Source organism: Schistocerca gregaria, chromosome 4 (genome assembly GCF_023897955.1).
Source record: "Schistocerca gregaria isolate iqSchGreg1 chromosome 4, iqSchGreg1.2, whole genome shotgun sequence".
In the NCBI taxonomy this organism is placed as follows: Eukaryota; Metazoa; Arthropoda; class Insecta; order Orthoptera; family Acrididae; genus Schistocerca; species Schistocerca gregaria.
This window is the reverse complement of record NC_064923.1, coordinates 451565489-451579319: the sequence shown is the minus strand read 5'-3', so window position 1 is coordinate 451579319 and position 13831 is coordinate 451565489. Positions and strand designations below refer to the sequence as shown.

The 13831-nt window shown below is 40.9% G+C and overlaps 1 protein-coding gene across 4 annotated transcripts in view; it reads left to right on the top strand.

Moving 5' to 3' along the window:
- Positions 1–5400, top strand: part of LOC126266610 (cyclic GMP-AMP synthase-like receptor) — a 91809-nt gene extending 86409 nt beyond the window's left edge. For 2 of the 4 annotated variants that reach the window (XM_049970951.1, XM_049970948.1), the window contains one exon: positions 4832–5386. The gene's annotated coding sequence lies outside the window, so the exon portion shown is untranslated. Of the gene's footprint in view, positions 1–4831 lie in introns of all 4 variants that reach the window. The other 2 variants (XM_049970949.1, XM_049970950.1) reach the window with 2 other exon arrangements.
- Positions 5401–13831: the final 8431 nt, after the last annotated feature.

Below are 13831 nucleotides of genomic sequence, written 5' to 3'. Positions count from 1 at the left end.
TAGCCTCGTTACGTTTATGTTTCAAAGACCCTTTCTGCTGCACCACAGTTCCTTGTGGTCTTGCGTACTAAAGACTGTCAGTCCTTCGCCACAGTCAGTTCATTCATTATTCAGAGAGGTGTTGATGAACTTACTGGACCTGTGAAATCTTGCTCTCATTTATGGAATGGCACTTTGCTTTTGGAGACTACTTCTGACTCTCAAGCACAACTGCTTGCTGCCTCACTTCTCCACAGCTACCCTGTTCATTTCGAGACCCATAGAACTTCGAATTCTTTCTGTTGTGTAATTTACACTACACTGCTCAACGTTCTTACTGAGTCTGAAATCCAATCTTACCTCTCTGAACAGGATGTAATTGCCGTCCATTGTGTAATGAAAAAGGTAAATTCCTCCTTAGTGCCCACCCGCACTCTTTTCCTCATGTTTGGTAGAGCATACATTCCGAACCCGAAGTGTTGCTACCAATGTCATCGTTTCAACCACACTAGAACGTCTTGTTGACACCCATCTAAATGTGTAATCTCTGGTAGGAATGCACACGAGGGCGATTTTCTGTCTCCTCCTCCCCGCTGTATCAACTGCAATGGTGGCCATGCTGCCTCCACTCAGGATTGCCCCATGTATCTTGATGAGTGGTTTGTCCAAGAGATACGGGTGAAGGAAAAAGTGCCTTATCCAGTTGCTTGCAAGTTACTGGCTAGTCACAAATCCTGTGTTCTTCTGTTTGGCACGTGTAGGTCTGTTCTTGTTACCCTTGCTCCATGGAGGACATGGCCACGCTGATATGCGACCTCAAATTAAGCTCTGAGGTTGTGAAATTGCCCAGTGTCAAGATAGCATCACCGTCCCCCAGCCAAGCTGTGCAACAAACCTTCAAACTCTTGCCTCAAGGGGCGAAGCCACCAGCTGCACAACTGGTTGGCTGGAAAGGGCTGAAGGAGCACTCTTGTGTAGACTTCCTCCTTCCCTCCAGCCAAACAACACCTGAGTCTTCCTTTAATCGGAAAGGCTCAAAGAAGTCCACCGAAGACAAGTGATCTTCTCATTCGCCAACTCGAAGATCCTCTTCAGCAGTGTTACCATGTGGTACCGTAGCCTGGCCAGCCTCTGTATCGCCGGTGCACACAACCAGCCGTTTTTCATCGTTATACTCCACAGGCCAGCTGCACAATCAAGCAAGCAAGCGTGCCCTGTAGTAGCAACTCTACACCGCCTGTCACTCGGCAGCTACCGAGTTGACACCCCTACATATCTTCATCATGACTGTCCTCCAATGGAATGTTCATGGTCTTCGGTCCCACAAAGAGGATTTATGGCTGTTTTTAGCATCACAGCATTCCCTCGTACTCTGTCTTCAGGAAACGAAATTGCACTCACATGACCACTTTGAGCTTTCACATTACTTACCGATTCAATTTGACCTTTCCCATGACATCGGCATTCCATCTCATGGGGGTGTTACACTCCTCATATAGGATGACATTCATTGTCAACTCATCTGCTGACTATCCATCTTCAAACTGTTGTAGTTCGCCTTATCCTTCCCCACTTGACTTTCACTCTATACCATTTATGTCCCTCCATCATTCGATGTCACCAGACTTTCTTCAGCTTATTGGGTAGCTACTGCCCCATTTTTGCTACTCAGTGACTTAAATGTGCATCATCCCCTTCAGGGTTCTCACAGGACCTGTCAGAGAGGTGCCCTCTTGACTGACCTTCTTAACCAACTTAAACTCTTCTGCCTTAACACAGGAGCACCCTTTTACCTTTCCAACTCCTCACATACCTATTCCCATTTGGACCTATCTTTTTGCACAGCCCAGATTACCCATCATCTTGATTGGTCCATTCTTTCTGACACCTAGCGATCATTTCTCGTGTGCTATCCGTTTGCTGACTCCCACCCCATCTGCGTGCACGCCCAAATGGCAGCTTACTAAGGCTGACTGACTGGCAGCTTTACTCCTCCCTGGCAATCTTCGAACAAGATTTCCCCAGTTGCGATGACCAGCTGGAATATCTTACAAACGTTATCCTTACTGCTGCACAATGTTTCATTCCTCACACTTCCTCTTTACTACACCTTGTCCCAGTCCTTTGGTGGACTGAGACATGCCGCGACATAATTCGCACAAGGAGATGTGCTCTCCACGTTTTTAAGTCATCTTACAATGGCAGACTCCATTCATTAGAAACATATGCGTGCAAAGTGTCATTGCGTTCTTCAGATTAGCAAAAGAGCTAGCTGGATTTCATTCACTAGTTCTTTTAACAATTTTACCCCTGCCTCTGTTATATGGACCAACCTCCGACGGCTCTCAGGAACCAAGATCCATTCCCCAATTTCTGGCCAGACAGTAGCAGACGATGTCATTGTGGACTCTGTTGCCATCTCCAACACCTTGGGCTACCATTTTATGGAAGTTTTGAATTCTTCCCACTATCACCTTGCCTTCCTACATCGGAAACAAGCAGAGAAGGCTCGGGCGATACTCTTCTCTTCTTCGAATCGTGAGTGCCACAATGCTGCCTTTACTGTGAGGGAGCTAGATCATGCTCTCAGTTCACCCCAGGCCTCTGCCCCAGGACCAGACGCCATCCAGATTCAGATGTTGCAGCATGCGGGCAAGCACTTTGTGCTTAGCACGTACAACCTCATCTGGGCAGAGGGCACATTTCCCGGACGCTGTTGTAAAGATGCTGTCATATCCATACCTAAGACTGGCAAGGGCAAAACCCTTCCTTCTAGCTACTGCCCCATGTCTCTTACCAGCTGCATTTGAAAGGTGATGGAACATATGATTCATGCCCAGCCAGAATTTTGGTTTCAGGCTCTGTGAGACCCCGAAATGACTGAAAGTTCTGCAGGATTCAGGTTCGTAGTGGATAGATTAGCAACAGTGTTATGGATTTCTTTGAGTTCTGTTGGTCGTTGGAAGTGAGTTCTGGGTTATGACAGATGGAAAATGTTAATGCAGCAGGGTCTGGGTGTTAAAGAGGGACAAGCAAGGATGTTTTATATGTGGCATTGGGTAATGGCATTCCAAGGTGAGAGTAGCAAGGCAAAAGATTTGGTAGCTTTCGAGGAGATTTTTGAATCTGTTCCAGTTGTTGGAGAACAGGAGCTCCAGTTCAGAACTCGAAGATATAGGAAAGATTGAACTGCATATTATGAGTACTCTCTGAAGGGAATGCAGGTAGTTGAGGGATGCTTACACCAAGGGAACATGTTTCATTGTGAGTACAGGGATCAATGCAGTCTGAAGGCTTTTCAAAGGAGGATTTGCATTCAGAATTTGGGACTTTTGTGGGTAGGAATTTTGGGGGAGTGTGTGGGAGTAGATTGCATTTGTTAGGCAGAATTTCTGGAACGGGATGTCCCCCTTCCCCCTCTCCCCAGAGGGTTGGGTGTTTCTTTGCAATTTATGTGGGCAAGTGAATTGAGAGGATCCATCAGGAATAATGTGTAGCTGTAGGTATACAAATGGAATATAAATGTTACTGGTAAATGATTACAGATATTAAGACTGTTGGAGACAAACTCGAGAGAAAATGCCTGAAGTAAAAATGCTGAAAATATATGAATAAAAATTTGATAGATTTGCACAGAAGACTGAAATTTATTTAAGGGGTTGGGAAACGAAAATAAAAATAACTGACACTGTAGACTATATTAAAAATAAAGATTCCAAGACTTACCAAGCGGGAAAGCGCCGGCAGACAGGCACATGAACAAAACACACAAACACACACACAGAATTACTAGCTTTCGCAACCGATGGTTGCTTCTTCAGGAAGGAGAGGGAAAGACGAAAGGATGTGGGTTTTAAGGGAGAGGGTAAGGAGTCATTCCAATCCCGGGAGCGGAAAGACTTCCCTTAGGGGAAAAAAAGGACAGGTGTACACTCGCACACACACACACACACACATATCCATCCGCACATACACAGACACAAGCAGACATATGTCTGCTTGTGTCTGTGTATGTGCGGATGGATATGTGTGTGTGTGTGTGTGTGTGCGAGTGTACACCTGTCCTTTTTTTCCCCTAAGGGAAGTCTTTCCGCTCCCGGGATTGGAATGACTCCTTACCCTCTCCCTTAAAACCCACATCCTTTCGTCTTTCCCTCTCCTTCCTGAAGAAGCAACCATCGGTTGCGAAAGCTAGTAATTCTGTGTGTGTGTTTGTGTGTTTTGTTCATGTGCCTGTCTGCCGGCGCTTTCCCGCTTGGTAAGTCTTGGAATCTTTATTTTTAATATATTTTTCCCATGTGGAAGTTTCTTTCTGTTTTATTTACATTGACACTGTAGACTGTTAGAATTATCCCATAATACCTATAATCATTTTGGAGAAGAATTATCCCATAATACCTATAATCATTTTGGAGACAAAGATGATGTAGCTTGATTGAGGACTATTGAGATAAATGTCTGGAGGAAGTGGGAGGGGGGGGGGGAGGAAAGAGAGATAGGGATATTTTTCCAATGATATATACAATTTCCTCTATATACTTGGTTAAATTTAAATGTGAGGCAAAATGTATTTTGTTAGTAGAATAGCAAATTTAGATTGCTCCACAAATTGGGAATGGAGGAAATGTCACAGCAAAGTTGAACCTTGCTGTAGTGTTTTACCAATAAAAAAAATTGGAAGAAATTTTTTCTCTTTCATTGTTTCATCATTATTTCCTGTACTTTTTTGTATAGTAAATATTATCTTTCTAGGCTCTTAATTTTTTGACGGGTTACTCCAGAAAGCCACATTTCTTTATTTTGTGATAAATTTTCAGAATTTTTAGTTAGAAATATTTATTATCTGTTTCAGGAATTCCATTCTGAAATATTGATGTCGACAGCTTCTGAAGACTTCTATTATAATTTGCCAAAATAAGTTAGTTGCAAAACCAAGTGAAATGTGCATTTTATTTATTTATTTATTCCACCATCTTACATAACAATAAACAGAATATCTGTTGTGGCAGATGAAAGATGTCACTGAATCAAATGGTACGAAACGTTGCTTTTTTGCTCTGTAAAATATTCTGTTGTGAATTGTAGTTTGGACAGAAAATAGTAGTAAAGAAAATGTTTTTCATTTCAGGATTTGATGGTTTTATAAAGAAGTTTTTTTTCTGTACTCAGATGAAAATTGGTACTACCCCTAAAAGTACAAAATTAATTTATTATTTATGTTTGTAAATGTAGAAAAAAGTCTTGTATTTATGAAATTGTCAGCTGCAACACTTTCAGGGTTAAACTAACCTCAAAGTTGTATTGAATTTTGAGAGATGCCTATTTACCTTAAAAAATATTTTGAGATGTTGTATACATCTTTCTCAAGTTTTGTAAGAATGTTTGAATAAATAATTTATTGTGAAAATTTTTGAGGTATAATTTTGTTTTAAAATTCATTTTTACATATTTGAAGGCACCATTGAATCTTTTTTGTATTACTGTATTGTTGTTTCAGTAATACAATCAAGTAATAATGTTTGTTTGTTTAGTTTTCAACAAATGGTTATTCTGTTTGCAGAAAGAAAGTGTTTATACCTGCTTAGCTATTGTAAAGGAGTTCATGGACCACCTTTTACAGCAGTGTTTAGCCACAATAGTGTTGGCAACATTGCTGCAATGTGGCTGCAATATCTGGTAATATTTCTGCATGATCCAGCAATGCTGCTGATGCAGCAGGCTGTTGTGAGTAATTGCCAAGGTGACAGGGTGTTGTCCACCCAAGGTGGAGAACATTTGGTATGGCCAGGTCATATCTACCTCCATCTGCTATACATAATCTACAAACCACTGTGAAATTCATGGCTGAAGGTACTTAGCATGGCATCACGTTAGCATTTTTTCCCATTGGAAGAATGACTACTTAAATGACTGCACTAAGGATGAGCAGTGTACAGCACACAGAGTTTTGAGGGCACTGAGTGAGTCTTGGCAGAGGACACAATTGGGAAGGCTGTGTCGCCGGATGTACTCCTTGGCCTAGTACAAGGTGAAAAAGCTTGGCTGTAAATACTGAGAAGTGTGCTGGAAGCCAATATCAAAAGACACGGGTGCCAATGACGAAGGCACACCCAACCTCACAGTCACTCAGAGAGCCATCAGTATATACAAAGGTACTTTCACCAAGTTCCATGCAAAGGTCATGAAAATGAAGGCGATAGACTGAGGCTGAAGTAGTAATTAGTCAGATTTTGTTTTTATATCCCCTCATGGAGCACAGTATAGAAAGATAAAAAATATTTCTAGATTTTCACATAATATGGGTTCTTGAGATTTTGTAAGTAGGCATTAGCGGGATAATTTGCGTGTACCTTCTAGAGTCTGCCAATTCAGGTGTTTCAACATGTCAGTGAGTCTTCCACGAGTCACATAAACCTATGATCACTTGAGCCATCTTCCTTTATGTACTGTCATGATAAAACATATCTGATAACAATAGCTACACATACCGGTGGCTATAGTATCACATACACAAGGTATAAAAGAGCGTGCCTTGGCAAAGCTGTTGTTTGTACTCAGGTGATTCGTCTGAAAATGTTTCCAACATGATTGTGGCCGCACAACTGGATTGCAGAATGGTAGTTGGACCTAGATGCATGGTACATTCCATTTTTAAAATTATTACGGAATTCTATATTCCGAGATTGTCAGCGTCAAGAGTGTGCTGAGAATACCAAATTTCAGGCATTACCTCTTACTACAGACATTTTGGTGGCAGATGGCCTTCACTTACAGAGAGCAGTGGCCTTTGCAAAGAGTTTTCAGTGCTAACAACTGCAAAAATCAATGTGTGACATACGACGAACATATCAGTTAGGACAGTGTGGCGAAATTTGGCGTTAATGGGCTATGGCAGCAGACATCCGACGCAAGCGTCTTTGCTAACATCATCTGCAGTTGTCAACAAGGCTCTGCAAGCAGGTGGTTGGTCCCTAATGGTGTGGGCCATTTTTACTTGGAAAGGACTGCGTCCTGGTTATGGTCAGCTGCTTGGAGAACATTTGCAGACGTTTAGGGACTTCATCTTCCCAAACAATGATGGAATTTTTATGGATAACAAAGTACTGTGCCACAAGGCCACAATTGTTTGTTTGAAGAACATTCTGGACAGTTTGAGCAAATGATTTGGCCACCCAGATTGACCGACATGAATCCCATCGAGCATATATGGGATATAATTGAGAGATTAGTTCATGAATAAGATCCTGCACAGACAATGTCTTCCCAATTACAGATAGCAATAGAGGCAGCATGGCTCACTATTTCTACAGGGACTTCCAATGACTGAGTCCATGCCACATCGAACTGCTGCACTTTGCCAGGCAAAAGGTGGTTCGACAACACATTAAGCGGTATCACATGACTTTCGTCACCCCAGTGTATATGTTCAGTATCTCACAAAAGTCTTATCTGGTATGAGTCCCACACACTTAAGCAGTATTTTGAAGTGGGACACTCATGTGGTATGAAAGGAGTCTACTTTGTAGATTGGCTACATGTCCCAAGTATCCTGCCAATGGACTGAAGTCTGCCATCTGACTTGCCTATGACTTAGCCTGTGTGGACATTCCATTTCATTTCCAAGCAAAGTGTTATACCCAGGTATTTTTGAGGTGACTGATTCTAATTATGAAATTGTTGTCTTAGGGTACTACACTTTTTCATTTTGTGAAGTGTGTAATTTTATATTTCCGTGTGTTTAAAGTAAGTTGCTAGTTTATGTACTGCTTTGAAATCCTATCAAGATTTAATGAAATAATTCTGCAGCATTTTTCAGATTGTACTTCATTATAAATAACTACATCACGTATGATAAACTATGACCTTGTCATTGCAATTACTCTGCAAGGTCATTAATGTAGTCTGCCTACATAGCCGAGTGGTCAGCATGACTGGCTGTCATGTGTAAGACCTGGGTTTGATTTCTGGTACTGCCAGGGCCTTTACGTGATGCCAATTGAGAGGCTACTTGACTGAGTAGTAGTGGCTCCAGCTCTCAGAAACTCACAACAGCAGAGTAAGTGGTGTGCTGATCCCATGCCCCCTCCATACTGCATCGAATGATGCCAATGGCCGTGAATGACATGGCAGTCAGTTGGTACTGATGGACCCCTCAGGGCTTGTGGATGGCATCAATAATATACAAAATGAGCAAGGGTCTCCCAAAAGACTTTCCTATGGCACACCTAGTTTACTTTTACTTTTGTCGATTACTTTCTGTCTCAAAATAATGTGTTGTGTCCTGCCTACCAGGAAATAATCAACCCAGTCACAAAGTTTGTTCGATATTCCATCTGATCATACTTTGGTTTATAAATGTTGGTGTGTGTTAGTCAAATGCTTTTCAGAAGCCAAAAACTTGCTTGATCCATGGCTTTCAAGAGGTCGTGAGAAAAGCACGAGTTCGGTTTCGTGTCATCGATGTTTTTGAAATCCATGCTGGATGCCACAGAGGATGTCATTCCATTCAAGATACCTCACTGTATTTTAGGTCAGGATATGTTCTATGATTTTACAATAGTTGGATATCAATGAGAACCGGTGGTAATTTTGTGGATCAGTTATTTTATCCTTTCTGTAGTCAGATGTTAACTGTAATTTTTTTTTTAAATCGCTGGATACAGTTTTTTGTTGAAATGATCTGTATTATATAATGGTTAAAGTGGGAGCTAACTGAGCTACAAATTCATTATAGAATCTGACAGAGATACCATCTGTCCCTGGAGCTTTGTTTAATTTCAGCTGTTTATCAATTCCACTAAGACTAATACCTATACTGCCCATCTTTACAATGGTGTGAGAAGTAAACTGAGATAGTACATCTGTATCTTCCTTAGTAGACAAACAATTGAAAAAGGAGTGCAGTGTTCCTAGTTTTGCTTTCATGTGCTCAGTTTTAGGTTGTGTGTCATTCACAGCAACTAATTTTCTGAGAGATCTGTAGATAAGATTTGCTATTTTATTCATTAAAGGCTTCAACATTACCCTCTTATCACCCAAATATGTTTCATTCAGCATCTCTGTATCTGTGTACCTATGCTACATCTTAAGTCTATTATACAGAGGTCACTGTTCCTTTACAGAGAATATATAAGGTATTAATACAAAGACTGCTATCAGAAAAAGGACATTGTCTGCTATTACTGTGGAATCGATAGATTGCTACTCGCCACGTGGCAGAGATGTTGAATCGCATGTGGACACAACAGAAAAATCTGTTAAACACACAAGCTTTTGCCAAAAGATCTTCCTCCGAATTACATGACATACATGCACGTGTTTACGCAAAAGCAACTCGCACACACATGACCACTCTCTCTGGCTGGCGAAGCCAGGCTGCAGTCATGCCTCGGCAGCCAGAGAAACTGGTCGTGTGTGAGAGGTGCGTTTGCATGAATATGTGGGTGTATATGGTATTGGAAGAAAGACTTTTGTCCGAAAGCTTACTTGTTTAATAGCCTTGTTGTTGTGCCTATCTGTGACTCAACATCTCTGCTATATGGTAAGTAGCAGTCTGTCCTTTTCATAATATTATCTTTTGTCTGGTACGTCGTATTAGTAGAAGATATGCCGCAGTGATCCATGATTGTGGTCTACATGGTGTAAGCTTGATGCAGTGCTCTCATGTTCTTTTGTACACATTACTTCCATGTCCAATAATTCTGGTTGCAGATGTAAGAAATCCATACTTCTCTACTGGTGAATAACAATAAAATATCGACATACACACATTATTTTTATTTCAAACTTCTGTGATGAATCCTTGAGTCCTTCCACAAAGTGTTGTCAATGACTTTGTACGGAGATGTAAGTCCATGAGAAGTGCCCTTTAGAAGTACAGTGACATCCTGGGTGAATAACCAGGGCTAAAAACTAAAGGGTAATAAAAGTCCGGTTGTAACTGGTATTCAGTCTTTCGTATTGATATTGATCTTAACCAAGTCTCAGTCCAGTTGCTTTTAAAATATATTCAAAAGATTGGTATCCCTGTTAATCTCCCCCTGCAGGTCCGGGGGCTAGAATAGGCCCGAGGTACCTCTGCCTGTTGTAAGAGGCAACTAAAAGGAGTCTAACAGTTTTTGGCCCTACAAGTTCAGGTCTCATTTTATGGTTTGACCTGCCACTTTCTAAATTCTACAGAAGTGCAGGCCATATGGGGAAAGACACCTTATGTCCTGCACGAGTTATCCATAGAGCCTTTTGATTCAATCTCCTGAACCTCTTGTCATGACTTTGGATCTCCACCTGCAATTAAACTATTTGGTGGGGATACATTCCGGGGTATGTCATCTTCTTCCATTGTCTCCTGTCCTCTTTCGCCCCCACGACAGTATTGGATTTCCCTGCACCCAATATCCAGCACATTAGCCAGTCTGTAGTGGTGAAGCCATCATGTACCCATTTGGTGGTAGGTGCCTGACAATACAAGGATTCCACTGCTGATGCCTGATCTGCAAACTCCCCTTGTATGCCAAGGAGTAGATGATGTTTGTCTTCCTGGGGCATCAGGACTCCCGGCAATGGCCATCATGCCAGGTGGCCTTTGCTATGGCTGGGCGGCGCCAATGGGGAGAGCCCCTAATTGGAGTCGGTGGCATCAGGGTGGATGACCCGCAATGAAGCTGACTAAGTCCATGCAGGCCTCTCGTGGGGACTTTGTGGTTCTCTGTTGGCTCCACGTTGGCCATGTGTGGCTAACACAATTCTACCTCCTGTGTCGGGAGGACCCACCTTGGTGTCACTGTGGCTCACATATGACTGTCGTCCACATTTTGCTGGGCTGCCCACTTTTAGCCACTGCGGCGGACTTTTAACCTTCCCAGCACTCTACCTTCAGTGTTGGGCAAAAGTGCCTCAACAGCAGATTTAGTTTTACGTTTTATTCGTGAGGTTTTTTTTATCGTACCATCTAAGGGTGAACCTTTAGATTTCTCTCTAAGATTGCCACCCTCCCTCCATTTTAACTCTGCCACACTCCCTTGCATTTGTTTGTCTTGGTGGTCATCTTTTCCCTACATGTGTTCATCTCCCTTTGTCTTCATGGGGTGGACATTTTAATGCATTGGTAGAGTGGCGGGCTTATGCTGTTTAATTATCGTGATCAGCCAACGAAGACCATATGCACTATGGTTGTAATAACTTCTTCTACTTTTCCTTGTGGTCTATGTTTTCCCCGTTTTTTGTTCGTTCCATTTGTTTTCTTTTTAGGTGTGGTATTGGGTATTTTTGTACCTTGAGCCTTGCTTGCGTCAGGAAAAAGGGACTGATGACCCTGTAGTTTGGTCACACACACACACACACACACACACACACACACACACACACACACACACACAAAAAAGAGGAAAAAAAAAAGATAGAAACTTAAATTGTGGCAACTGTTTATTTGCAACTTATACTCAATTGATAAATGTTTCAAAGTTTTACTCCTCTTTAAAATAGTCATCAGCACAATCATAGGATACCATTAGGAGCATCAGTTGTGTTGATATTTTGAGTAGTACGGCCCATTCTCCACCGAATCTCTGTAACAGCTCTGAAGCGGATGCTATGAAGAGCTTTCTTCATGTCAGCAATCAAACTGAAGTCGCAGAGGCTTTAATCTGGGTAGTGTGATGGGTACTACAGTGCTACACCACTTCCCAGACCCATCGCTCAAATCAGTCACAACTTGCGCCATATGCAACCAAGCATTGTCCTGAAAAATTCTCCTCAAACTGTGAATTTACATAATAAATTCTATTTCATAGCGATCTGTATTCAGGTGAACTATTTAATCAGAGACAATTTGACTGCAATATGGAATACAATAGTTTGCAATACAAGTCAGGATATTTAGAGGATCGTGTGTCACCATTTGAAATCCTACCGAATTTTGTTTTATATTGTCATCTCTGTTGTGTAGATTATGCGAAGAAATTTCATTCATTTTTTGTGCATGGTGCAAAAAAGTTATGTTTTAAACATTTCTTTACAGATTATCATTATTACAGTTATTGTGTATTGTAATAATGAGTTATTTGTTACTTTCAGTTAACAAAATACACATATGTAAATGGTAAACTAAAAACAAACAAAAAACAAGAATGTAAAATAACAATTTAAAACATAAAACAAATATAAGTAACGTAATAATTTTAGTTAAGCATGTTAAAAATACTCAGGTAGCACATTTGTGTCAAACTTGTTTCTCAAAAACGGTATTTTAGAAATCAGCTTTATTACACAGGGGTGTATATGACTTGAAAGCTTCTTTAATTTATGTTGTAACAAAAGTTTTCATTTTTCATAATTATTTAATGGTGGTGGGGTATTTTGCAAAATTTCAAAATATGCTTAAGTCGGTCATAATTTTTTCAAGAACGTTAATTACACATGTACTTTTATGTGAAAAATATTTTTCAGGCGTCATTTGGCATTTGGTTACAGCATTATGCAACCTCCCCCCCCCCTCCCTTTTTTTTCCCTCTAGAGGCAACCTTAATGTGGAGTAACGAAAGTCATTATTCCTGTGGTATTGTTCCTTTTGAAATGCAGAGGATATTTACAAAAAAATTCATGAGGGAATAAATATACTGGGAAGCACTGATCAAAATGCCCAACAACTTAAACAGATGTCTCCAACATGATCATGGGTTAGCTCTAAATATTATTCTTATAGCACACTATTGAGCATTAGACTTTCTTTCTTGAAGATGAGTTACCTCATAACATTATTCCATATAACATTATTGAATGAAAATATGCAAAATATGTCAGCTTAATTTGTCTCTCAACCAAGAGTTGCCATGATTGTAAGTGCAAATATGACTGTACTGTCAAGGGAACAATCCCAAGTGTCAATAAACAATCTTGATGGAAACCTAATGGGTGTGTAGAAGGGGCAAAATAGTGTGGCACTATTTTTTTTTATTTTTTATTTTTATTTTATTTTGCCCAGTTTCACTTTGAAGGGATAAAAACACACCCCAAAAGGTTATTTGGTATTCTGGGCGGGTCTTTTTGGGTGTTTGGGTCTTTTTGGAACACAGCCTGCGACCAGGTTGGAGAAAATCTGCGACACACTGTGCGGGACCCGCCCTTCATTTTGCAAGGTAATGCTTGTGTGTCATGATCGATTTGTTCAATTGATGGGACTTGGAATTGCTGTACCATCCTCTACTTCCCTGTGATAGACAATGCCTCTCTTGTAGTGTCTACCCTTGGAATTTGTTAAGAATATCCGTAATACTCTCGCACTGTGATAACAATCATGACAAAAAGCACCGCTCTTTGTTCAATCTTCTGTTTCTTGTCTATTAATCAAAACTGTTAAAGAATCCCAGAATGATGAGCAGTACTCAAGAGTCAGTTAAACAAGTGTTTCCTAAGCTACTTCTTTCTTGAATCACATTCCTTAAGACTCTCCTAATGCCACTCAGCCAGGCATGTGCTTTTTTTCTATTTGTGTTATGTGGTCATTCCACTTTAGGTAATTACAGATCGTTAATCATACACATGTCATGGTTGTCACAGTTTTCAATATTTTATTAAAAATAATGCAATCAAACAGAAACTGATGATCAATATCAATCCCTGATGCTCTGCAGCTGTTCCTGCATTTCACAACAGTTTTCTGTTGCTAGGGTTGTTTCGACTATGCTGTAGAAGTTTTGCCGTGAAGCACTTACACATCCTTCGTACAGTCCCAAACTCTCTCCATGCATTTCCATATTGAAGTAAGACATTCGTGGACATCTATTTGATTCGGATGAAGACGTGCGCACCTGGGTACGATCATGGTTCCATAGGCAACCTAAAACATTTTTCCTTG